Source organism: Oncorhynchus masou, chromosome 1 (assembly GCF_036934945.1).
Source record: "Oncorhynchus masou masou isolate Uvic2021 chromosome 1, UVic_Omas_1.1, whole genome shotgun sequence".
In the NCBI taxonomy this organism is placed as follows: Eukaryota; Metazoa; Chordata; class Actinopteri; order Salmoniformes; family Salmonidae; genus Oncorhynchus; species Oncorhynchus masou.
The window spans coordinates 9,620,325-9,646,217 of record NC_088212.1 but is presented as its reverse complement, the minus strand read 5'-3'; the positions used below and the strand labels follow the sequence as shown (position 1 = coordinate 9,646,217).

Genomic DNA, 25,893 nt, shown 5'->3' with positions numbered 1-25,893 from the left:
ACAACTATACACATCAAAATACACATCCCAATGTATACTTTAATATACATGCTAATACGTACAACTATACACATCAAACTTCACATCCCAATGTATACATTAATATACACGCTAATACGTACAACTATACACATCAAACTTCACATCCCAATGTATACATTAATATTCACGCTAATATGCACAACTATACACAAAAAGCTAAACACAATCAGTCTTAAAAACAACAACATTGTTCTTCAGTTCAAAAAGGTCCTCTTAACAGCTGTCTGCCATAAAAGCACCAATTCATCAACTTTTAGAGCGTTTTGGAGATTTGTTCCACACGTAAGCTGCAGAAATACAAAAACATAATAACATCTGCCAAACATGAATATTTCCAAATTTCCATATTTCCAATGATAGTTTTACAAAGCAAAATAATTTATAATCCAAAAAGATAACGCATAGTATAGTATAGCTGCAGCTCTCTGGCTGCTCCCTACTCGGTCATGGGGGGAGAAACGCAAAAATACATGAAAAAGGTCATGTCAGACAATATAAATGAATCTGCTTGAAAGAGTAAAATAAAGAGTTCATCAGGCTCAGTAGAGTTAAATGTTTTAATTTAGCTATCCAATGTTTAATTTGAGCCGGATCCTGTTCACCTCTCAGATTTGGACACCTACTTACCCAGATCCATTACCTCTCGTGACATGATTTATGAATTAGTTCACTGTTTGCACTGTAGACATTCTAATAAACGCGATCAGAATTACATCAAGTTGCCTCCCAGAAAGACCATCACGTAAAAGCTTGGTGATCTTTCTATGTTGTCATCCTATCCTGCCACACTGATTCCAGACCTGCTCTCTTATTTGTACATAGAGGTTATGGGGAGGGCCAGTGGGGCATGTAACTGATCTTGACACAGGTCTTGGTACTGGTGGTCAGCTAGTGAAGAGGTCCCTAAATAAAATAAAAAATCAAAATCAAATTTTATTTGTCACATGCACCGAATACAACAGGTGTAGTAGACCTTACAATGAAATGCTTACTTACAAGCCCTTAACCAACAATGCAGTTTTAAGAAAAATAAGTGTTAAGAAAGTATTTACTAAAACAAACTGAAGTAAAAAATAAATAAATAAAATACAAAATAATATGAACAAATAATTAAGGAGCAACAATATAATAACAGTAACGAGGCTATATACAGGTAGTACCGGTACAGAGTCAATGTGCGGGGGCACAGGTTAGTCGAGGTAATTGAGGTAATATGTACATGTAGGTAGAGGTAAAGTGACTGGATAATAAACAAGAGTGTAGCAGCAGCATAAAAATGGGGGGAGGGGGGTCTGGGTAGCCATTTTGTTAGCTGTTCAGGAGTCTTATGGCTTGTGGGTAGAAGCTGTTATGAAGCATTTTGCACCTAGACTTGGCGCTCCGGTACCACTTGCCATGCGGTAGTAGAGAGAACAGTCTATGACTGGGGTGGCTGGGGTCTTTGGCAATTTTTAGGGCCTCCTCTGACACTGCCTTGTATAGTGGTCCTGGATAACAGGAAGCTTGGCTGTACTGGGCCGTTCTCTCTACCCTCTGTAGTGCCTTGAGGTCGGAGGCCGAGCAGTTGCCATACCAGGCAGTGATGCAACCAGTCAGGATGCTCTCGATAGTGCAGCTGTAGAAGGTTTTGAGGATCTGAGGACCCATGCCAAATGCTTTTCAGTCTCCTGAGGGGGAATAGGCGTTGTCGTGCCTTCTTCACGACTGTCTTGGTGTGTTTGGACCTTGTTAAGTTTGTTGGTGATGTGGACACCAAGGAACTTGGAGCTCTCACCCTGCTCCACTGCAGCCCCGTCGATGAGAATGGGGGCTTATTCTCTGTCTTCCTTTTCCTGTTGTTCACAATCATCTCCTTTGTCTTGAACACGTTGAGGGAGAGGTTGTTGCCCTGGCACCACACTGCCAGGTCTCTGACCTCCTCTCTATAGGCTGTCTCATCGATGTTGGTGATCAGGCCTACCACTGTTGTGTCGTCGGCAAACGTAATGATGGTGTTGGAGTCATGCTTGGCCACGCAGTCGTGGGTGAACGGGGAGTACAGGAGGGGATTAAGCACGCACCCCTGAGGGGCCCCGGTGTTTAGGATCACCGTGGCAGAACTTGTAGACTTGTTTACGTGCTGAGGTGCGGTTTGATGCTAACCTTACTTTGCTACCTGACAACTTTATGGTTTTTACTTTTTAATTACCGTTTATATTTTTAGTTTTTCCTTCACTCAACTTTTTTCATTCAACTTTTTCACTCCGGACGCTTTATCTGGACGTGGTTCGTCAGGACCTCCACCAGCCGAAGCTAAGTAGTAACATTAACATGATGCCTTCTAATTGCAGACGCAATCGTTAGGCAAGGATCATTTAAGTGTAGGAAAGGATGAAACAGTGTCTGTGCCACCAGTAAGTACAGATAGTAGTTTAAATCCCCTCTCACAGTCCCCGCAGCTGGACAATTTTCTCATGGCTTCTGGAAGGAAATGCTGTAGGAATGCTCAACCAGTGTCACTCATTCAGCCGACAGAAACTTTCAACCGGTTCTCCCCATTAAGCAATGGGTCAGAAGCTGAGCCTTCTCTGGTCTCTACTCCTCCCGTTACGGGGTCTGAGACGCTGAAGCCTCCCACCATTAGCTCTGACAAATTGAAAACCCTAGTCATTGGTGACTCCATTACCCGCAGTATTAGACTTAAAACGAATCATCCAGCGATCATACACTGTTTACCAGGGGGCAGGGCTACCGACATTAAGGCTTATCTGAAGATGGTGCTGGTTAAAGCTAAAACTGGCAAGTGTAGAGAGTATAGGGATATTGTTATCCACGTCGGCACCAACGATGTTAGGATGAAACAGTCAGAGGTCACCAAGCGCAACACAGCTTCAACGTGTAATCAGATAGAAAGATGTGTCGGCATCGAGTAACTGTCTCTGGCCCCCTCCCAGTTAGGGGGAGTGATGAGCTCTACAGCAGAGTCTCACAACTCAATCGCTGGTTGAAAACTGTTCTCCGGCCCCCCCCAAAGGGGGGAGGAAAATTATTTGTAGATAATTGGCCCTCTTTCTGGGACAGAACCAAGTCTGGCCTGTTGAGGAGTGACGGACTCCATCCTAGCTGGAGGGGTGCTCTCATCTTATCTACGGACATAGACAGGTCTCTAACTCCCCTAGCTCCACAATGAGATATGGTGCAGGCCAGGCAGCAGGCTGTTAGCCAGCCTGCCAGCTTAGTGGAGTCTGCCACTAGCACAGTCAGTGTAGTCAGCTCAGCTATCCCCATTGAGACCATGTCTGTGCCTCGACTAGGTTGGTCAAAACTAAACATGACTGTGTTCACTCCAGCAATCTCACTCGAATAAAGACCTCCTCCATTCCTGCCATTAATGAAAGAGATCGTGATACCTCACATCTCAAAATAGGGCTACTTAATGTTACATCCTTCACTTCCAAGGCAGTTACTGTCAATAAACTAATCACTGATCATAATCTTGATGTGATTGGCCTGACTGAAACATGGCTTAAGCCTGAAGAAATTACTGTGATAAATGAGGCCTCACCTCCTGGTTACACGAGTGACCATATCCCCCGCGCATCCCGTAAAGGCGGAGGTGTTGCTAACATTTACGAAAGCAAATTTCAATTTACAAAAAAACACTGACGTTTTCATCTTTTGAGCTTCTAGTCATGAAATCTATGCAGCCTACTCACTTTTTATAGCTACTGTTTACAGGCCTCCTGGGCCATATACAGCGTTCCTCACTGAGTTCCCTGAATTGCTATCGGACCTTGTAGTCATGGCAGATAATATTCACATTTTTGGTGACTTTAATATTCACATGGAAAAGTCCACAGACCCACTCCAATAGGCTTTCAGAGCCATCATCGACTCAGTAGGTTTTGTCCAACATGTCTCCGGACCTACTCACTGCCACAGTCATACTCTGGACCTAGTTTTGTCCCGTGGAATAAATGTTGTGGATCTTAATGTTTTCCCTCATAATCCTGGACTATTGGACCACCATTTTGCATTTGCAATCGCTACAAATAATCCGCTCAGACCCCAACCAAGGATCATCAAAAGCCGTGCTATAAATTCTCAGACAACCCAAAGATTCCTAGATGCCCTTCCAGACTCCCTCCACCTACCCAAGGAAGTCAGAGTACAAAATCAGTTAACCACCTAACTGAGGAACTCAATGTAACCTTGCTCAATACCCTAGATGCAATGGCACCCCTTAAAACAAAAAACATTTGTCATAAGAAACTGGGTCCCTGGTATACAGAAAATACCTGAGCTCTGAAGCAAGCTTCCAAAAAATTGGAACAGAAATGGCGCCACACCAAACTGGAAGTCTTCCGACTCGCTTGGACAGACAGTACCGTGCAGTATCGAAGAGCCCTCACTGCTGATCCATCATCCTATTTTTCCTACTTAATTATTGAAAATAACAACAATCCAAAATGTATTTTTTGATACTGTCGCAAAGCTAACTAAAAAGCAGCATTCCCAAAGAGAGGATGGCTTTCACTTCAGCAGTGATAAATTCATGAACTTCTTTGAGGAAAAGATCATGATCATTAGAAAGCAATTACGGACTCCTCTTTAAATCTGCGTATTCCTCCAAAGCTCAGTTGTCCTGAGTCTGCACAACTCTGCCAGGACCTAGGATCAAGAGAGACACTCAAGTTTTTTGAAAATATATCTCTTGACACATTGATGAAAATAATCATGTCCTCTAAACCTTCAAGCTGCATACTGGACCCTATTCCAACTAAACTACTGAAAGAGCTGCTTCCTGTGCTTGGCCCTCCTGTGTTGAACATAATAAACGTCTCTCTATCCACTGGATGTGTACCAACCTCACTAAAAGTGGCAGTAAGAAAGCCTCTCTTGAAAAAGCCAAACCTTGACCCAGAAAATATAAAAAACTATCAGCCTATATAGAATCTCCCATTCCTCTCAATTTTTGGAAAAAGCAACTCACTGCCTTCCTGAAGACAAATAATGTATATGAAAGGCTTCAGTTTGGTTTTAGACCCCATCATAGCACTGAGACTGCACTTGTGAAGGTGGTAAATTACCTTTTAATGGCATCAGACCGAGGCTCTGCATCTGTCCTCGTGCTCCTAGATCTTAGAGCTGCTTTTGATACCATCAATCACCACATTCTTTTGGAGAGATTGGAAACCCAAATTGGTCTACACGGACAAGTTCTGGCCTGGTTTAGATCTTATCTGTCAGAAAGATATCAGTTTGTCTCTGTGGATGGTTTGTCCTCTAACAAATCAACTGTAAATGTCGGTGTTCCTCAAGGCTCCATTTTAGGACCACTATTGTTTTCACTATATATTTTATCTCTTGGTGATGTCATTCAGAAACATAATGTTAACTTTCACTCCTATGCGGACGACACACAGCTGTACATTTGGATGAAACATGGTGAAGCCCCAAAATTTCCCTACCTGGAAGCATGTGTTTCAGACACAAGGAAGTGGATGGCGACACATTTTCTACTTTTAAACTCGGACAAAACAGAGATGTTAGTTCTAGGTCCCAAGAAACAAAGATATCTTCTGTTGAATCTGACAATTAATCTTGATGGTTGTACAGTTGTCTCAATCTCTCTTTTGACGAACATATCAAAACTGTTTCAAGGACATCTTTTTTCCATCTACGTAACATTGCAACAAATCAGAAACTTTCTGTCCAAAAATGATGCAGAAAAATGTATCCATACTTTTGTCACTTCTAAGTTGGACTACTGCAATGCTCTACTTTCCAGCTACCCGGATAAAGCAATAAATAAACTTCAGTTAGTGCTAAACATGGCTGCTAGAATCTTGACTAGAGCCAAACAATTTGATCATTTTACTCCAGTGCTAGCCTCCCTACACTGGCTTCCTGTTAAGGCAAGGGCTGATTTCAAGGTTTTACTGCTAACCTTCAAAGCATTACATGGACTTGCTCCTACCTATCTTTCCGATTTGGTCCTGCCGTACATACCTACACGTACACTATGGTCACAAGGCCTCCTTATTGTCCCTAGAATTTCTAAGCAAACAACTGGAGGCAGGGCTTTCTCCTATAGAGCTCAATTTTTATGGAGTGGTCTGCCTATCCATGTGAGAGATACAGACTCGGTCTCAACCTTTAAGTCTTTACTGAAGACTCATCTCTTCAGTAGGTCCCATGATTGAGTGTAGTCTGGCCCAGGAGTGTGAAGGTGAACGGAAAGGGCACTGGAGCAACGAACTGCCCTTACTGTCTCTGCCTGGCAGGTTCCCCTCTCTCCACTGGGATTCTCTGCCTCTAACCCTATTACAGGGGCTGAGTCACTGGCTTACTGGTGCTCTTCCATACCGTCCCTAGGAGGGTGCATCACTTGAGTGGGTTGAGTCACTGACGTGATCTTCCTGTTCGGGTTGGCGCACCCCCTTGGGTTGTGCCGTGAGGGAGATCTTCAAGGGCTATACTCGGCCTTGTCTCAGGATGGTAAGTTGGTGGTTGGAGATATCCCTCCAGTGGTGTGGGTGCTGTGCTTTGGCAAAGTGGGTGGGGTTATCGGACGGGGCCACAGTGTCTCCCGACCCCTCCTGTCTCAGCCTCCAGTATTTATGCTGCAGTAGTTTATGTGTCGGGGGGCTAGGGTCAGTCTGTTATATCTGGAGTATTTCTCCTGTCTTATCCGGTGTCCTCTGTGAATTTAAGTATGCTCTCTCTAATTCTCTTTCATTATTTCTTTCTTTTGGAGGACCTGAGTCCTAGGACCATGCCTCAGGACTACCTGGCCTGATGACTCCTTGCAGTCCCCAGTCCACCTGGTCATGCTGCTTCTCCAGTTTCAACTGTTCTGCCTGTGGCTATGGAAACACCTGACCTGTTCACCAGACGTGCTACCTGTCCCAGACCTGCTGTTTTCAACTCTCTAGAGACAGTGGGAGCGGTAGAGATACTCTGAATGATCGGCTATGAAAAGCTGACATTTACTCCTGAGGTGCTGACCTGTTGCACCCTCTACAACCACTGTGATTATTATTACTTGACCATGCTGGTCATCTATGAACATTTGAACATCTTGGCCATGTTCTGTTATAATCCCCGTCCTGCACAGCCAGAAAAGAACTGGCCACCCCTCATAGCCTGGTTCCTCTCTCGGTTTCTTCCTAGGTTTTGGCCTTTCTAGGGAGTTTTTCCTAGCCAACGTGCTTCAACACCCACATTGCTTGCTGTTTGGGGTTTTAGTCTGGGTTTCTGTACAGCACTTTGGCTTTATAAATAAATTTGATTGAAATGTGATTGTTACCTACCCTTACCACCTGGGGGCAGCCCTTTAGGAAGTCTATGATGGGTCGCCACGAATTGGAAAGGGGATTTTTTTCTCATACTTTCTTTCCGGTAGGTCAGATCTCCCTAGGCCACACCCCTCTAGCACTCACTTTTTGTTCCGGCACTTCCCGATGTACAAATTAAGCACTGGCTATGACCAAACAAACAAACAAACAAACAAACAAAAATGATGAACAATGCCACACGCAGGGCCATGCACAGATCTTTCAGGGGGCAGGTGCTCAAGCAAGTGGTTAGAAAAATGTTAATCTCAAAATTCATAACATACCAAATGCCTCTGTAGTGAAATGTATATATATTTTTGTTGCATAGGCCTATGTATTTGTCCACCCACTGGGCACAGACGTCAATTCAAATTCTATTTCACAGTGTGTGCTGTTGTGGAAAATTGCAAGATTGTTATAATGCTTGTATTGCATTATAATGGTTGTTTTCGACAGAATAGAGTATTCTGTTAACTATTGTGTGTGTGTTCTACTGAGGATGGGCCTCTGTGAGATAACACTGACAGAGGAGATTTACGATGTCTTTGGGTATTAAAGCCTAAAGAGCATTCCAGATAACATGAGGTAATGTTTTTGTGCTGTACCGTACCAGGGTGAGACGGGTTCCAGGTTGGTGGATGTCATAAGGTGAATTCACCAATTTGTAAGTCGCTCTGGATAAGAGCGTCTGCCAAATGACTTAAATGTAATGTAAAATGTAATGGTGTAGGAGACCAGACACGGGTCTATACAATGAAAACTGTTGACACAGCAGTTGCTGTTTGCTATGTTTTATAGATATCTTTCATACAGATCTTAACCTTGTGACCATTCTATGTACAGTGCCTTGCGAAAGTATTCGGCCCCCTTGAACTTTGCGACCTTTTGCCACATTTCAGGCTTCAAACATAAAGATATAAAACTGTATTTTTTTGTGAAGAATCAACAACAAGTGGGACACAATCATGAAGTGGAATGACATTTATTGGATATTTCAAACTTTTTTAACAAATCAAAAACTGAAAAATTGGGGTGCAAAATTATTCAGCCCCTTTACTTTCAGTGCAGCAAACTCTCTCCAGAAGTTCAGTGAGGATCTCTGAATGATCCAATGTTGACCTAAATGACTAATGATGATAAATACAATCCACCTATGAGTAATCAAGTTTCCGTATAAATGCACCTGCACTGTGATAGTCTCAGAGGTCCGTTAAAAGCGCAGAGAGCATCATGAAGAACAAGGAACACACCAGGCAGGTCCGAGATACTGTTGTGAAGAAGTTTAAAGCCGGATTTGGATACAAAAAGATTTCCCAAGCTTTAAACATCCCAAGGAGCACTGTGCAAGCGATAATATTGAAATGGAAGGAGTATCAGACCACTGCAAATCTACCAAGACCTGGCCGTCCCTCTAAACTTTCAGCTCATACAAGGAGAAGACTGATCAGAGATGCAGCCAAGAGGCCCATGATCACTCTGGATGAACTGCAGAGAACTACAGCTGAGGTGGGAGACTCTGTCCATAGGACAACAATCAGTTGTATATTGCACAAATCTGGCCTTTATGGAATAGTGGCTAGAAGAAAGCCATTTCTTAAAGATATCCATAAAAAGTGTTGTTTAAAGTTTGCCACAAGCCACCTGGGAGACACACCAAACATGTGGAAGAAGGTGCTCTGGTCAGATGAAACCAAAATTGAACATTTTGGCAACAATACAAAACGTTATGTTTGGCGTAAAAGCAACACAGCTCATCACCCTGAACACACCATACCCACTGTCAAACATGGTGGTGGCAGCATCATGGTTTGGGCCTGCTTTTCTTCAGCAGGGACGGGGAAGATGGTTAAAATTGATGGGAAGATGGATGGAGCCAAATACAGGACAATTCTGGAAGAAAACCTGATGGAGTCTGCAAAAGACCTGAGACTGGGACGGAGATTTGTCTTCCAACAAGACAATGATCCAAAACATAAAGCAAAATCTACAATGGAATGGTTCAAAAATAAACATATCCAGGTGTTAGAATGGCCAAGTCAAAGTCCAGACCTGAATCCAATCGAGAATCTGTGGAAAGAACTGAAAACTGCTGTTCACAAATGCTCTCCATCCAACCTCACTGAGCTCGAGCTGTTTTGCAAGGAGGAATGGGAAACAATTTCAGTCTCTCGATGTGCAAAACTGATAGAGACATACCCCAAGCGACTTACAGCTGTAATCGCAGCAAAAGGTGGCGCTACAAAGTATTAACTTAAGGGGGCTGAATAATTTTGCACGCCCAATTTTTCAGTTTTTGATTTGTTAAAAAAGTTTGAAATATCCAATAAATGTCGTCCCACTTGTTGTTGATTCTTCACAAAAAAATACAGTTTTATATCTTTATGTTTGAAGCCTGAAATGTGTCAAAAGGTCGCAAAGTTCAAGGGGGCCGAATACTTTCGCAAGGCACTGTATCTGTTGTTCGTCATGTAGGTTGAGAGGGGTGTATCTTGGCTATAAAAGATCTCTGTACTTTTGTGTTGACACTTTCAATGGTTCATTAGAAATGGCGCATCATTGAAAGTCAAATGCTATTGCAAAGCTCTTATTATTATTAAAGATGTAGTTTAAGTATAACTCTGACTGGTGTGTGAAGTTTGTAACTCTCCTCATTTGGTAAAGCAAAAATAAGCCACCACAGTGCCCACAGTGTAAGCAAGCTCGTTACAGTGGCTCATTAAGACATGATTGACATGGGGAAATCAGCTGATCAATTATGTTGACGATTGACGTAAATCTGCTAGTCAGTTAGCTAGCTCCATATTCTTTAACTGATTGTGATTTATCTTTAATGCTCGTATTAAATAATAACCTCATAGTGTAACCTTCATAATCTTCTAACTCATGATATATGACTGGCTGGCTAGTGGCTTGTGTGGATACTTTAGTATATGGTGGTTATCTAGCGTGTACACCATTCATAGATGCTAACTACTTTAGCACTTATTGACGATAGTATCTTCTGACCTGGAGTTTAGTTAAGAGTCCCGATGCTTGCTCTAAACATTAATACGCATTGTTTGCGGTAAGGTAAATTACTGCACACCTTTTTTAGGGATAGGATTGGAAGGAGGGTTTCGGAGAGCTAGCAAGAGTGTAGATTACCTGTGTTGCCACTCCTCTCGGTCTCCCTGGCAGCCAACCAGACCGAATATTGATGCTGATGATGTAGGCTAAATCAAGTGTTAAACAAATGTTATGCTGCTGTGGTAGTACTGTTGATATTTAAACTCTGTAGCAATCTCTGTACAGGGCAGACGGGGAAACAGGCCCTCGTGAGCTGCCGTACAATGCGGCTCAACAGGCGCAACCAACAGATGAGGTAGGGGGTGGCGAACTTGACATCATGATGATTTGTGGGCAGTGGGTTCCAAACACCAATGACCCAAAATGTACACAAAAATAATTTTGTGGGAAACTATACCACCACCCAAAAGGGAACTCTGGAGACTGGAAGAGCCCTAACTGTGCACGTGCCTGACTGGACAGTAAGAGTTGATAAGGCTCCGGGCTCTGTGTAATTTCAATGCAACAATGTTTTAACTTAATCATCGCCAAACAAACAAATCAATATCTCATGGCATTATAACTGGCATTAAGCTTCCAGGCTGGATCACAAACGGCCGAGATTGGGAGTCCCATAGGGCGGCGCACAATTGGCCCAGTGTCGCCCGGGTTAGGGTTTGGCTGGGGCAGGCCACCATTGTAAATATGAATTTGTTCTTTACTGTCTTGCCTAGTTAAATAAATACATACAGCGGCTACCGCTAATTGGAACAATGGAATGTGTGAGCGTGAAATGGAGGAGCGCTGTACGCTTCACAGGCCCCTGGGTTCTTTTGAACCAGTGCTTAGTTAGACTGTTTGGAAACATATTCGCTTTGGACCTCTAAAATAATAGATTTGCCATCTGCTATACCTACTTTTGAGGACTGGGCAGACCAGGAAATACTGTATTTTCTTCTGTCCATTTCTTCTACAGAACCTTACTGGTGTGACTGTGACCTGGATAAAACATGCCCCGAACCGAGTAAAAGGCAGGACATTTATCAATGTCCGAAACTCCTTTTAGGAAGTAAGTCACAACCCATCGTACACCTTGGAGTACATACCCATTGCTAAACAAGCGTCAAAACCCAGAGTAAAACATTATACTCGGTAAAAGTATAGATCATTCATAACTCTTCAGTGTAATCAAACTGAGCAGTTGAGCATCAGATTTACTTTCCCAGGACTTTGCTTCATTAACAGATCTTGGTATTGACTGGGAGCGGGAGCGTATCCTTGACCGCGGACACACAATCTCCCTCTGTCACGGCTCTGGGATTATAGGGATAACTCTCATAACTCATATTGACTCAATGTATCTGCTCTGGCTCTCTCTCTCCTGCCCTCCAGCCACATAAAGACAGTCTCTCTCACATCAGTAATTAAAGTGTATTCGTGACATAGCCACTGGCCAGGCTCTTTTGACCAATAACAGAGCCCTGAGATCAGAGTTATCAAGGCAAAAAGGGGCTGACCCCTCACCTCCCCTCCATCCCTGGGCTGTTACCCCTCTCCCCCCTCTATTCCTGGGCTGTTACCCCTCTCCTCCCCTCTATCCCTGGGCTGTTACCCCTCTCCTCCCTCTATCCCTGGGCTGTTACCCCTCTCCTCCCCTCTATCCCTGGGCTGTTACCCCCCTCTCCCTCCCCCCTCTATCCCTGGGCTGTTACCCCCTCTCTCCTCCTCTATCCCTGGGCTGTTACCCCCCCTCTCCTCCCTCTATCCCTGGGCTGGGCTGTTACCCCCTCTCCTCCCCTCTATCCCTGGGCTGTTACCCCTCTCCTCCCTCTATCCCTGGGCTGTTACCCCTCTCCTCCCCTCTATCCCTGGGCTGTTACCCCTCTCCTCCCCTCTATCCCTGGGCTGTTACCCCTCTCCTCCCTGGGCTGTTACCCCTCTCTATCCCTGGGCTGTTACCCCTCTCCTCCCCTCTATCCCTGGGCTGTTACCCCTCTCCTCCCCTCTATCCCTGGGCTGTTACCCCTCTCCTCCCCTCTATCCCTGGGCTGTTACCCCTCTCCTCCCCTCTATCCCTGGGCTGTTACCCCTCTCCTCCCCTCTATCCCTGGGCTGTTACCCCTCTCCTCCCCTCTATCCCTGGGCTGTTACCCCTCTCCTCCCCTCTATCCCTGGGCTGTTACCCCTCTCCTCCCTGGGCCCCCTCTATCCCTGGGCTGTTACCCCTCTCCTCCCCCCTCTATCCCTGGGCTGTTACCCCTCTCCTCCCTCTATCCCTGGGCTGTTACCCCTCTCCTCCCCTCTATCTCCCCTCCTGGGCTGTTACCCCTCTCCTCCCTCTATCCCTGGGCTGTTACCCCTCTCCTCCCCTCTATCCCTGGGCTGTTACCCCTCTCCTCCCCTCTATCCCTGGGCTGTTACCCCTCTCCTCCCCTCTATCCCTGGGCTGTTACCCCTCTCCTCCCCCTCTATCCCTGGGCTGTTACCCCTCTCCTCCCTCTATCCCTGGGCTGTTACCCCTCTCCTCCCCTCTATCCCTGGGCTGTTACCCCTCTCCCCTGGGCTGTTACCCCTCCTCTCCCTCCCCCTCTATCCCTGGGCTGTTACCCCTCTCCTCCCTCTATCCCTGGGCTGTTACCCCTCCTCCTCTATCCCTGGGCTGTTACCCCTCCTCCCCTCCCCTGGGCTGTTACCCCTCTCCTCCCTCTATCCCTGGGCTGTTACCCCTCTCCTCCCCTCTATCCCTGGGCTGTTACCCCTCTCCTCCCCTCTATCCCTGGGCTGTTACCCCTCTCCTCCCCTCTATCCCTGGGCTGTTACCCCTCTCCTCCCCTCTATCCCTGGGCTGTTATCCCTGGGCTGTTACCCCTCTCCTCCCCTCTATCCCTGGGCTGTTACCCCTCTCTCCCCTCCCCTATCCCTGGGCTGTTACCCCTCTCCTCCCCTCTATCCCTGGGCTGTTACCCCTCCCCTCCCCTGGGCTCTATCCCTCCCCTCTATCCCTGGGCTGTTACCCCTCTCCTCCCCTCTATCCCTGGGCTGTTACCCCTCTCCTCCCCTCTATCCCTATCCCTGGGCTGTTACCCCTCTCCTCCCCTCTATCCCTGGGCTGTTACCCTCTCCTCCTCCCTCTATCCCTGGGCTGTTACCCCTCTCCTCCTCTATCCCAGGGCTGTTACCCTCTCCTCCCTCTCCCTCCCCTCTATCCCTGGGCTGTTACCCCTCTCCTCCCCTCTATCCCTGGGCTGTTACCCCTCTCCTCCCCTCTATCCCTGGGCTGTTACCCCTCTCCTCCCCTCCTCTCCACCTCTATCCCTGGGCTGTTACCCCTCTCCTCCCTCTATCCCTGGGCTGTTACCCCTCTCCTCCCCTCTATCCCTGGGCTGTTACCCCTCTCCTCCCTCTATCCCTGGGCTGTTACCCCTCTCCTCCCTCTATCCCAGGGCTGTTACCCCTCTCCTCCCCTCTATCCCTGGGCTGTTACCCCTCTCCTCCCCTCTATCTCAGGGCTGTTACCCCTCTCCTCCCTCTATCCCAGGGCTGTTACCCCTCTCCTCCCTCTATCCCAGGGCTGTTACCCCTCTCCTCCCTCTATCCCTGGGCTGTTACCCCTCTCCTCCCCTCTATCCCTGGGCTGTTACCCCTCTCCTCCCTCTATCCCTGGGCTGTTACCCCTCTCCTCCCCTCTATCCCAGGGCTGTTACCCCTGTCTCCTCCCCTCTATCCCTGGGCTGTCCCCTCTCCTCCCCTCTATCCCTGGGCTGTTACCCCTCTCCTCCCCTCTATCCCTGGGCTGTTACCCCTCTCCTCCCCTCTATCCCTGGGCTGTTACCCCTCTCATCCCCTCTATCCCTGGGCTGTCCCCTCTCCTCCCTCTATCCCTGGGCTGTTACCCCTCTCCTCCCCTCTATCCCTGGGCTGTTACCCCTCTCCTCCCCTCTATCCCTGGGCTGTTACCCCTCTCCTCCCTCTATCCCTGGGCGGGTACCCCTCTCCTCCCCTCTATCCCTGGGCTGTTACCCCTCCCCCTCTATCCCTGGGCTGTTACCCCTCTCCTCCCTCTATCCCTGGGCTGTTACCCCTCTCCTCCCTCTATCCCTGGGCTGTTACCCCTCTCCTCCCCTCTATCCCTGGGCTGTTACCCCTCTCCTCCCCTCTATCCCTGGGCTGTTACCCCTCCTCCCTCCCCCTCTATCCCTGGGCTGTTACCCCTCTCCTCCCCTCTATCCCTGGGCTGTCCCTACCCCTCTCCTCCCCTCCATCCCTGGGCTGTTATCTCCTCCCTCTATCCCTGGGCTGTTACCCCTCTCCTCCCTCTATCCCTGGGCTGTTACCCCTCTCCCCCCTCTATCCCTGGGCTGTTACCCCTCTCCTCCCTCTATCCCTGGGCTCCCCCTCTCCTCCTCTATCCCTGGGCTGTTACCCCTCTCCTCCCTCTATCCCTGGGCTGTTACCCCTCTCCTCCCTCTATCCCTGGGCTGTTACCCCTCTCCTCCCTCTATCCCTGGGCTGTTACCCCTGGGCTGTTACCCCTCTCCTCCCCTATCCCTGGGCTGTTACCCCTCTCCTCCCTCTATCCCTGGGCTGTTACCCCTCTCCTCCCTCTATCCCTGGGCTGTTACCCCTCTCCTCCCTCTATCCCTGGGCTGTTACCCCTCTCCTCCCTCTATCCCTGGGCTGTTACCCCTCTCCTCCCCCTCTATCCCTGGGCTGTTACCCCTCTCCTCCCTCTATCCCTGGGCTGTTACCCCTCTCCTCCCTCTATCCCTGGGCTGTTACCCCTCTCCTCCCTCTATCCCTGGGCTGTTACCCCTCTCCTCCCTCTATCCCTGGGCTGTTACCCCTCTCCTCCCCTCTATCCCAGGGCTGTTACCCCTGTTCCCCTCTCCCCTCTATCCCTGGGCTGTTACCCCTCTCCTCCCCTCTATCCCTGGGCTGTTACCCCTCTCCTCCCTCTATCCCTGGGCTGTTACCCCTCTCCTCCCTCTATCCCTGGGCTGTTACCCCTCTCCTCCCCTCTATCCCTGGGCTGTTACCCCTCTCCTCCCTCTATCCCTGGGCTGTTACCCTCTCCTCCCCTCTATCCCTGGGCTGTTACCCCTCTCCTCCCTCTATCCCTGGGCTGTTACCCCTCTCCTCCCTCTATCCCTGGGCTGTTACCCCTCTCCTCCCTCTATCCCTGGGCTGTTACCCCTCTCCTCCCTCTATCCCTGGGCTGTTACCCCTCTCCTCCCTCTATCCCTGGGCTGTTACCCCTCTCCTCCCTCTATCCCTGGGCTGTTACCCCTCTCCTCCCCTCCATCCCTGGGCTGTTACCCCTCTCCCCTCCCCTCTATCCCTGGGCTGTTACCCCTCTCCTCCCCTCTATCCCTGGGCTGTTACCCCTCTCCTCCCCTCTATCCCTGGGCTGTTACCCCTCTCCTCCCTCTATCCCTGGGCTGTTACCCCTCTCCTCCCCTATCCCTGGGCTGTTACCCCTCCCTGGGCTGTTACCCCTCTCCTACCTCTATCCCTGGGCTGTTACCCCTCTCCTCCCCTCTATCCCTGGGCTGTTACCCCTCTCCTCCCCTCTATCCCTGGGCTGTTACCCCTCTCCTCCCTCTATCCCTGGGCTGTTACCCCTCTCCTCCCTCTATCCCTGGGCTGTTACCCCTCTCCTCCCTCTATCCCTGGGCTGTTACCCCTCTCCTCCCTCTATCCCTGGGCTGTTACCCCTCTCCTCCCTCTATCCCTGGCTGTTATCCCTGGGCTCTCCCCTCCCTCCCTCTATCCCTGGGCTGTTATCCCTGGGCTGTTACCCCTCTCCTCCCTCTATCCCTGGGCTGTTACCCCTCTCCTCCCTCTATCCCTGGGCTGTTACCCCTCTCCTCCCTCTATCCCTGGGCTGTTACCCCTCTCCTCCCTCTATCCCTGGGCTGTTACCCCTCTCCTCCCTCTATCCCTGGGCTGTTACCCCTCTCCTCCCCTCTATCCCTGGGCTGTTACCCCTCTCCTCCCTCTATCCCTGGGCTGTTACCCCTCTCCTCCCTCTATCCCTGGGCTGTTACCCCTCTCCTCCCTCTATCCCTGGGCTGTTACCCCTCCTCCCTCTATCCCTGGGCTGTTACCCCCCCTCTCCTCCCTCTATCCCTGGGCTCCTCCCTCCCTCTATCCCTGGGCTGTTACCCCTCTCCTCCCTCTATCCCTGGGCTGTTACCCCTCTCCTCCCTCTATCCCTGGGCTGTTACCCCTCTCCTCCCTCTATCCCTGGGCTGTTATCCCTCCCTCTATCCCTGGGCTGTTACCCCTCTCCTCCCCTCTATCCCTGGGCTGTTACCCCTCTCCTCCCTCTATCCCTGGGCTGTTACCCCTCTCCTCCCTCTATCCCTGGGCTGTTACCCCTCTCCTCCCTCTATCCCTGGGCTGTTACCCCTCTCCTCCCTCTATCCCTGGGCTGTTACCCCTCTCCTCCCTCTATCCCTGGGCTGTTACCCCTCTCCCCTCTATCCCTGGGCTGTTACCCCTCTCCTCCCTCTATCCCTGGGCTGTTACCCCTCTCCTCCCTCTATCCCTGGGCTGTTACCCCTCTCCTCCCCTCTATCCCTGGGCTGTTACCCCTCTCCTCCCTCTATCCCTGGGCTGTTACCCCTCTCCTCCCTCTATCCCTGGGCTGTTACCCCTCTCCTCCCTCTATCCCTGGGCTGTTACCCCTCTCCTCCCTCTATCCCTGGGCTGTTACCCCTCCCTGGGCTGTTACCCCTCTCCTCCTCCCCCTCTATCCCTGGGCTGTTACCCCTCTCCTCCCTCTATCCCTGGGCTGTTACCCCTCCCTCCCTCTATCCCTGGGCTGTTACCCCTCTCCTCCCCTCTATCCCTGGGCTGTTACCCCTCTCCTCCCTCTATCCCTGGGCTGTTACCCCTCTCCTCCCTCTATCCCTCTGTTACCCCTCTCCTCCCTCTATCCCTGGGCTGTTACCCCTCTCCTCCCTCCCCTGGGCTATCTCCTCCCTCTATCCCTGGGCTGTTACCCCTCTCCTCCCTCTATCCCTGGGCTGTTACCCCTCTCCTCCCTCTATCCCTGGGCTGTTACCCCTCTCCTCCCTCTATCCCTGGGCTGTTACCCCTCTCCTCCCTCTATCCCTGGGCTGTTACCCCTCTCCTCCCTCTATCCCTGGGCTGTTACCCCTCTCCTCCCTCTATCCCTGGGCTGTTACCCCTCTCCTCCCTCTATCCCTGGGCTGTTACCCTCCCTCCCTCTATCCCTGGGCTGTTACCCTCTCCTCCTCTATCCCTGGGCTGTTACCCCTCTCCTCCCTCTATCCCTGGGCTGTTCTCCTCCTCTATCCCTGGGCTGTTACCCCTCTCCTCCCCTCTATCCCTGGGCTGTTACCCCTCTCCTCCCTCTATCCCTGGGCTGTTACCCCTCTCCTCCCTCTATCCCTGGGCTGTTACCCCTCTCCTCCCTCTATCCCTGGGCTGTTACCCCTCTCCTCCCTCTATCCCTGGGCTGTTACCCCTCTCCTCCCTCTATCCCTGGGCTGTTACCCCTCTCCTCCCCTCTATCCCTGGGCTGTTACCCCTCTCCTCCCTCTATCCCTGGGCTGTTACCCCTCTCCTCCCTCTATCCCTGGGCTGTTACCCCTCTCCTCCCTCTATCCCGGCTGTTACCCCTCTCCTCCCTCTATCCCTGGGCTGTTACCCCTCTCCTCCCTCTATCCCTGGGCTGTTACCCCTCTCCTCCCTCTATCCCTGGGCTGTTACCCCTCTCCTCCCTCTATCCCTGGGCTGTTACCCTCTCCTCCCCTCTATCCCTGGGCTGTTACCCCCTCTCCTCCCTCTATCCCTGGGCTGTTACCCCTCTCCTCCCTCTATCCCTGGGCTGTTACCCCTCTCCTCCCTCTATCCCTGGGCTGTTACCCCTCTCCTCCCTCTATCCCTGGGCTGTTACCCCTCTCCTCCCCTCTATCCCTGGGCTGTTACCCCTCTCCTCCCTCTATCCCTGGGCTGTTACCCCTCTCCTCCCTCTATCCCTGGGCTGTTACCCCTCTCCTCCCTCTATCCCTGGGCTGTTACCCCTCTCTACCCCTCTATCCCTGGGCTGTTACCCCTCTCCTCCCCTCTATCCCTGGGCTGTTACCCCTCTCCTCCCCTCTATCCCTGGGCTGTTACCCCTCTCCTCCCCTCTATCCCTGGGCTGTTACCCCTCTCCTCCCCTCTATCCCTGGGCTGTTACCCCTCTCCTCCCCTCTATCCCTGGGCTGTTACCCCTCTCCTCCCTCTATCCCTGGGCTGTAATCCCACCCCTCTCCTCCACTCTATCCCAGGGCTGTTACCCCTCTCCTCCCTCTATCCCTGGGCTGTGTCTCTCCCCTCTATCCCTGGGCTGTTACCCCTCTCCTCCCTCTATCCCAGGGCTGTAACCCCTCTCCTCCCTCTATCCCTGGGCTGTTCTCCCCTCTATCCCTGGGCTGTTACCCCTCTATCCCTGGGCTGTTACCCCTCTCCTCCCCTCTATCCCAGGGCTGTTACCCCTCTCCTCCCCTCTATCCCTGGGCTAACCCCCCTCTATCCCTGGGCTGTTACCCCTCCCTCTCTATCCCTGGGCTGTTACCCCTCTCCTCCCCTCTATCCCTGGGCTCCCCTCTCCTCCCTCTATCCCTGGGCTGTTACCCCTCTCCTCCCCTCTATCCCTGGGCTGTTACCCCTCTCCTCCCCTCTATCCTGGGCTGGGGCTGTTACCCCTCTCCTCCCCTCTATCCCTGGGCTGTTACCCCTCTCCTCCCTCTATCCCTGGGCTGTTACCCCTCTCCTCCCCTCTATCCCTGGGCTGTTACCCCTCTCCTCCCTGGGCTGTTACCCCTCTCTCCCCTCTATCCCAGGGCTGTTACCCCTCTCCTCCCCTCTATCCCAGGGCTGTTACCCCTCTCCTCCCATCCCTGGGCTGTTACCCCTCTCCTCCCCTCTATCTCAGGGCTGTTACCCCTTGGGCTGTTACCCCTCTCCTCCCTCTATCCCAGGGCTGTTATCCCTCCCTCTCTATCCCTGGGCTGTAACCCTCTATCCCTGGGCTGTTACCCCTCTCCTCCCTCTATCCCTGGGCTGTTACCCCTCTCCTCCCCTCTATCCCTGGGCTGTTACCCCTCTCCTCCCTCTATCCCTGGGCTGTTACCCCTCTCCTCCCCTCTATCCCTGGGCTGTTACCCCTCTCCTCCCCTCTATCCCTGGGCTGTTACCCCTCTCCTCCCCTCTATCCCTGGGCTGTTACCCCTCTCCTCCCCTCTATCCCTGGGCTGTTACCCCTCTCCTCCCCTCTATCCCTGGGCTGTTACCCCTCCTCCCTCTATCCCTGGGCTGTTACCCCTCTCCTCCCTCTATCCCTGGGCTGTTACCCCTCTCCTCCCCTCTATCCCTGGGCTGTTACCCCTCTCCTCCCCTCTATCCCTGGGCTGTTACCCCTCTCCTCCCTCTATCCCTGGGCTGTTACCCCTCTCCTCCCCTCTATCCCTGGGCTGTTACCCCTCTCCTCCCCTCTATCCCTGGGCTGTTACCCCTCTCCTCCCCTCTATCCCTGGGCTGTTACCCCTCTCCTCCCTCTATCCCTGGGCTGTTACCCCTCTCCTCCCCTCTATCCCTGGGCTGTTACCCCTCTCCTCCCCTCTATCCCTGGGCTGTTACCCCTCTCCTCCCTCTATCCCTGGGCTGTTACCCCTCTCCTCCCTCTATCCCTGGGCTGTTACCCCTCCCTCCTCTATCCCTGGGCTGTTACCCTCCCTCTATCCCAGGGCTGTTACCCTCCCTCCCTCTATCCCTGGGCTGTTACCCCTCTCCTCCCTCTATCCCTGGGCTGTTACCCCTCTCCTCCCTCTATCCCTGGGCTGTTACCCCTCTCCTCCCCTCTATCCCTGGGCTGTTACCCCTCCCCCTCTATCCCTGGGCTGTTACCCCTCTCCTCCCCTCTATCCCTGGGCTGTTACCCCTCTCCTCCCCTCTATCCCTGGGCTGTTACCCCTCTCCTCCCTCTATCCCTGGGCTGTTACCCCTCTCCTCTCCTATCCCTGGGCTGTTACCCCTCTCCCCCCTCTATCCCTGGGCTGTTACCCCTCCCTGGGCTGTTACCCCTCTCCTCCCCTCTATCCCTGGGCTGGGGCTGTTACCCCTCTCCTCCCCTCTATCTCAGGGCTGTTACCCCTCTCATCCCCTCCATCCCTGGGCTGTTACCCCTCTCCTCCCCTCTATCTCCTAGGCTGTTACCCCTCTCCTCCCTCTATCCCTGGGCTGTTACCCATCCCAGTCCTATTGGCTCCTCAGTCCCCCTCTATCCCTGGGCAGTAACCCACAGTGTCCTATTGGCCCTAGGCAGTAACCCATAGTGTTCCCTCTATTGGCTCCTAGCAGTAACCCACAGTGTTCTATTGGCTCCTATATTGGCTCCTAGCAGTAACCCACAGTGTTCTATTGGCTCCTAGCAGTAACCCACAGTGTTCTATTGGCTCTAACCCACAGTGTTCTATTGGCTCCTAGCAGTAACCCACAGTGTTCTATTGGCTCCTAGCAGTAGCCCACAGTGTTCTATTGGCTCCTAGCAGTAACCCACAGTGTTCTATTGGCTCCTAGCAGTAACCCACAGTGTTCTATTGGATCCTAGCAGTAACCCACAGTGTTCTATTGGCTCCTAGCAGTAGCCCACAGTGTTCTATTGGCTCCTAGCAGTAACCCACAGTGTTCTATTGGATCCTAGCAGTAACCCACAGTGTTATATTGGCTCCTAGCAGTAACCCACAGTGTTCTATTGGATCCTAGCAGTAACCCACAGTGTTCTATTGGATCCTAGCAGTAACCCAGTGTTCTATTTAAGCAGTAAGGTCGAGGAGGTGTGGTATATCGTCAATATACCACAGCTAAGGGCTGTTCGAGTTGCATCGTGCATCCCATCATGCCTAAGAAACCACCCGGACAACGTGGTGGAAAAGGCACGACAGCGACTCTTCAACAGGATGCTGAAGAAATGATGGCCCATCCCAGTGTTCTACAGGAACACCATTGAGAGCATACTGTCGGGTTGCATCACCGCCTGGTACGGTACCCCACCACCGAGGACCGCAAGGTGCTACAGAGGATGGTACGGTCAGACAAACACACCATTGGGTGTACTCCGACTGCTTCCCAGGACACCTACAACACCAGGTGTTGCAAGAAGGCCAAGAAGGTAATCAGGGACCCCAGTCACTTCCCGGGCGCCACCCCAATGGACATTTACCCTGCCCCCAACCCAATGGACCCCCCCAATGGATATTTACCCTCCTCCCCCAATGGATATTTACCCTGCCCCCCCCTGCCCCCCCCCCACCCCAATGGACATTTACCCTGCCCCCCCCACCCCAATGGACATTTACCCTGCCCCCCACCCCAATGGACATTTACCCTGCCCCCCACCCCAATGGATATTTACCCTGCCCCCCTCCTCAATGGATATTTACCCCCCCCCCCCCACCCCACCTCAATGGATATTTACCCTGCCCCCCACCTCAATGGATATTTACCCTGCCCCCCCTCAATGGATATTTACCCTGCAACCCAATGGACATTTACCCTGCCCCCCCACCCCAATGGATATTTACATTTAATGGATATTTACCCTGCCCCCCCCAACCCAATGGACCCCTCAAATGGATATTTACCCTGCCCCCCCCACCCCAATGGACATCTACCCTGCCCCCCACCCCCTGCCCCCCCCAAATGGACATTTACCCTGCCCCCCTCCTCAATGGATATTTACCCTGCCCCCCCCACCCCAATGGATATTTACCCTGCCCCCCACCTCAATGGATATTTACCCTGCCCCCCACCTCAATGGATATTTACCCTGCCCCCCTCCTCAATGGATATTTACCCTGCCCCCCCCTCACCCCAATGGATATTTACCCTGCCCCCCCCACCCCAATGGACATTTACCCTGCCCCCCCAATGGACCCCAATGGACATTTACCCTTCCTCAATGGACATTAACCCCCCCCCCCAATGGACCCCTGCCCCCCCACCCCAATGGATATTTAATGGACCCTGCCCCCCCTCACCCCACCCCAATGGATATTTACCCTGGACATTTACCCTGCCCCCCCTCACCCCAATGGATATTTACCCTGCCCCCCCCCCCAATGGATATTTACCCCAATGGACATCAATGGATATTTACCCTGCCCCCCCCTCCTCACCCCAATGGATATTTACCCTGCCCCCCCACCCCAATGGATATTTACCCTGCCCCCCCCCCTCCTCAATCAATGGATATTAACCCTGCCCCCCCCCCCCTCACCCCAATGGATATTTACCCTGCCCTCCCTCCTCAATGGACATTTGCCCCCCCTCCTCAATGGACATTAACCCTGCCCCCCACCCTCAATAGACATTAACCCTGCCCCCCTCCTCCTCAATGGACATTAACCCTGCCCCCCCTCCTCAATGGACATTAACCCTGCCCCCCCTCCTCAATGGACATTTTCCCAGCCCCCCCCTCCTCAACGGACATTTACCATTGTTAGTGTTAAATAAATATAAATAATGTCTATATATTTTATGTTGTTTGTTATTTCAGTTATTGTTTTATTTCACTTTCACCTGCTTTGTTGAAGCTCGGAGCTTAAGATTTTTCCTGTACCTTAAAACTTCTAATATAATTTAAATGGCATTATAATTTTACAATTATTGTCCAAAAAGTTTTTAGTGCTTGTGTTGTTTAATTTGAAAATAAACCTATTAAAATCTATAACGCAAATCTCCAAACTTTTTTGTTTTGATTTATAGTTTGAAACTGGGCATGGTGCCACACTGACAAAAACTCCCCATAATTGTGAACAGAACAAAATGGTGTGTGTGTGTGTCCCCTGATCACTCCTACCCAGTCCCAGTTTACAGGATGATAGAGCCGAAAGGGCCTGGAACCGCCTCAATTGCACACGGGTTAAATTTGGCGCCTAGATTTCAATGTATACCAGTTTTAAAGGGCCTTTGTTCTCGGGCAAATCCCAAAACCTGCTGTGGATCAAGCGTTCCTTTAATCCTGCCTGGATTACAATGATAAAATGTTCTTTGCAAGTGAATACGCTGACCGTTTGACAATGATTTTATTCCCTCAGGATGATACAAAAAGCGCTGTCTAACATGGGGAAATACAAAACAAATATAGCCTGCATTTTCAGAGGCACCGATTTCTGAAGAAGCCTAGGATGAAACAGGAGACGCAATGACATTCAGGAGGCCTCTCATTCCAACTCCTAAATCTTGATTCTTTACTGAAGGAAAATTGACAAATAAATGCAGATTTGGCAACTAAAACAGACAGGGACAAAAAGAAAGAACACAGGACAGTAGCTGACGTTTGAAAGAATATGAAAAGGTATGTGCGAGAGTCTTTTCTCACTTTAAGGCCTCGTTCACCCAAAATCACAATATTCCATATTGGTCTTCCTTATCCATAAAGCCTATTTAATACAGACGGACAGAAACCCATGCTTTTGGGGGTTTACCTGGCTACTGTTGCTGTCAATGCACATGTTTTGCGTATTTTTCCAAAAGCCGATATCCCCTAAATTAGCATGTTTTTGAATGAGAACGTACCTCCTATGAGTCATCTGTAAGACTGTGGGAAGGGTGTGAATTCTTCACCTCTCAGTTAGCTGGAGATCGATAGTCAGCATCTAAAATGATAAAGACGACTATGTAGCAGGGATCATTTTCCACGTAAAGACCTCTGGGAACATTCCAGAACCTCATCTTCACTAAGAAGTATATTTACGATTCCTCTCACCTTTTAATGCTGCTTTCTGTTCCCACCGCCACAACCTAAGGTGTATCAATCAGGCCTCCTCTACCAGGATTATTTTGAAAGCCTTCCGTCTGTCCAAAACGTGCAAGAAACATTTAATTGGCATGAAAATAGCAGCAGAGAAGAGAATCCAAGGCCTAGCCTCCCTCCACTCACTAATGGGATTAATAAAAGGGTGTGTTGAGATGGTTGTTGAAGGTTCCTAGTTCGCATTCTCCCAGAGCTGCACAAACAAACTGGAAATGGTCAATACAAAACAACTGACTGCATACATTTCGTACAGCCCAATCGGTTATACTAATGCCTCGATCACACCTACATCCTCATTACGCAAAGCTACCATTTCTGTCCAGCCATCTACACATTCCATTTGTTACATTGATAAATCCAATGTGTTCACCACACAGAATGCACTGCAGCTGCCTCTGCAAATGCCATGGTACAAGGCAAACACAGCGTTCCATTTGGAAATGAATGTGCTTCTGGTGTTCCATAACACAATGACGCAGTCTGTGATCGAGGCATAACAGTAGTTATTACCCCAAATGTTCATGATGCGCAGCCTGATAAGGATGCTATCCATGTGAAAGGGGCATTTTCTCTGAACGTGTCAAATGTTGATTGGGCCAAAGTACTGTCTAATCCCTTTAGTCATTGTGAGTTGCATCAGCTAATTACAAAACGACTTCATTATCTATACCCATCCAATTAGAGCATGATGTTACGCTAGCAGAAACCACTTTGTAATGAATTACAACTATTAGTGCTCATGGTCTCTGAAATGTACAAACAGGACTGGTATGTAATCCATGTTTAATCGCTGTTTTAGTCAGCGGGTCGCATTTAAAGCAGAGACTGACGGCAGCGCTTCCCATTCGTTTAAATCGGCCTTTTCTCCAGACAGATTCAGCCGGCTAAAGTACCTGGCTCAACTCGTGGCACTCGACTGGCGCCGTGCTTTCATACAGCCTCACAGACTAACCGACCAAAATGGCTTCCCCTCAGGGTGCCTCTGTAGACCCGGATTATCCAATCCGGTGTCCATCACCGCAAACAAAACTGACACTGGCACTGAATATTCATGAGAAGCTGTTGAATCTCTGGTCCGCGTCCAAGAATCAGCCACCGTATGCAAGATAAATAAATAAACACATTATCCACTCGCACACAAACAACCTGCCTAAGTGTGCTGTAGGGGGTAGGTAGGGGTGGTGAGAATGGAGGCGGTGCTGGGGCGACGTGGGGATTGGATAAAGATAAGAATGGGGAGGGGATTGGGGTGTTCGCTGCAAAATGTGCGTTCCAAGTGTGGTGGGCACATTTGGTGCTGTGCGGCGGTTTATGTCCCACAGACGCGCTGGTTTAATGGCTATTAGATGGATTAGTGCCACAATCTGTGACAAGAATACCGTTCTACTGTGGACGTGTGCCGTCCACGTCACAAACATGAGCTCCTCAAAAAACTTTGAAAGTTCACTTGCCAAACAGTCTTACTGCTCATGATGACATGATTACATGACATGGGTTTGCCTCCCAAATGGCATGCTATTCCCTATACAGTGCACTACTATTGACCAGATCCCTATTTATACTGTAGTGCACTACCAATTTAGATTTTTTTGTAAACTAGGCAAGTCAGTTAAGAACAAATTCTTATTTTCAATGACGGCCTAGGAACAGTGGGTT

At 50.4% G+C, this 25,893-nt stretch overlaps 1 long non-coding RNA gene across 1 annotated transcript; it reads right to left on the bottom strand.

The window, feature by feature from the left end:
• Positions 1-25,383, bottom strand: LOC135545957 (uncharacterized). The gene is made up of 4 exons (XR_010456529.1): positions 25,131-25,383; positions 24,190-24,278; positions 24,000-24,079; positions 1-329 (listed from the first exon to the last, which is right to left on the bottom strand). It is a non-coding gene; the product is annotated as an uncharacterized LOC135545957 (long non-coding RNA).
• Positions 25,384-25,893: the final 510 nt, after the last annotated feature.